The sequence below is a fragment of the Arachis ipaensis genome, chromosome B4 (assembly GCF_059453495.1).
Source record: "Arachis ipaensis isolate K30076 ecotype BB chromosome B4, ASM5945349v1, whole genome shotgun sequence".
Taxonomy (NCBI): domain Eukaryota; kingdom Viridiplantae; phylum Streptophyta; class Magnoliopsida; order Fabales; family Fabaceae; genus Arachis; species Arachis ipaensis.
Window position 1 is genome coordinate 6,561,727 of NC_142439.1, and position 1,311 is coordinate 6,563,037.

The 1,311-nt window shown below is 33.1% G+C and overlaps 1 non-coding gene across 1 annotated transcript; it reads left to right on the forward strand.

Moving 5' to 3' along the window:
* The first annotated feature begins 499 nt into the window (after positions 1 to 499).
* On the forward strand, positions 500 to 607 carry LOC148566559 (small nucleolar RNA R71). Its single transcript, XR_015882502.1, has one exon. It is a non-coding gene; the product is annotated as a small nucleolar RNA R71 (small nucleolar RNA).
* Positions 608 to 1,311: the final 704 nt, after the last annotated feature.

Below are 1,311 nucleotides of genomic sequence, written 5' to 3' on the forward strand. Positions count from 1 at the left end.
CCTAAATTTGGGTGATTTCTCTATCCCTGATTATAGGTTTTAGCATATGGATCATTATTGGGGTTTCTAGGAGCATTTCCCATGTAATTGACCTATTCAGAAGAAGTTTATATATAATCATAATTCTCACTTTGCATAGAGCTACCAGTCATGTCATAAGGAGCCTCTTGAGGTGCATTCTGAGTATTAACAGCTGAAACCTGCATCCCACTCAATTGTTGAGTAATCAAATTTATCTGCTAAGACAAAATTTTGTTCTGAGCAAGAAGAGCATCAAAAGCCTCCACTTACAAAACGCCTTTCTTCTGAGGAGTCCCAGAGTTCACAGGATTTTGTTAGATGAGTAGAGATATTGGTTGTTAACAACCAACTCAAAAAGCTCAGTAGTCTCCTCTGATATCTTTTTCATGTGCAATAAACCACCTGCAGAATTATCTAAATACATTTTGGACATTTCACATAAGTCCTCATAAAAGATATCCAGTTAAGTCCATTTAGAAAACATGTTCGGAGGGCATTGCCTGGTTAGCAGCTTGTATCTCTCCCAAGTTTCATAGAGGGTCTCACCATCTTTCTGTCTGAAGGTCTGAACCTCCACCCTTAGCTTAGTTAGCTTTTGTGGTGGGAAAAATTTAGTCAAAAATCCAGTGACCACTTTATCCCAAGTGTCCAGGCTCTCCTTGGATTGAGAATCTAGCCATAGCTTTGCTCTATCCCTCATAGCAAATGGAAAGAGCATGAGTTTGTAAACCTCAGGATTCACTCCATTCATCTTCATAGTATCACAAATCTACAGGAAATTAGAAATAAATTGATTTGGGTCTTCTTGAGGAAGTTCATGATACTGACGATTTTGTTGCACAAGAGTGACTAGCTGCGACTTTAGTTCAAAGTTGTTTACAGCTATAGGAGGCACCACAATACTTTTTCCATAAAGATCTGCATTGGGGGCAGTGTATGAACCAAGCACTCTTCTAGGTTGTTCATTTTCATTCAGATTTGCCACATTGGCATTCAGTGACGGACCCAAAAAAATTTAGGAGTGGGGGCAAATATATATATATATATATATATATATATATATATATATATATATATATATATATATATATATATATTAAATAAGTTTTGTTAAATATTATTAATTATATGGAGATATAAAAAGTAAAAAGAGTTAGTGAATACTTTTATTCTTAAAATACTATTCATTATATATAATTTATAAAAAAAATATTTTTAAAATTAAAATATTTTAATTAAATTATAGATAACTTATTATCCTAACTAATCTTTTTGTACACATTTAATAAT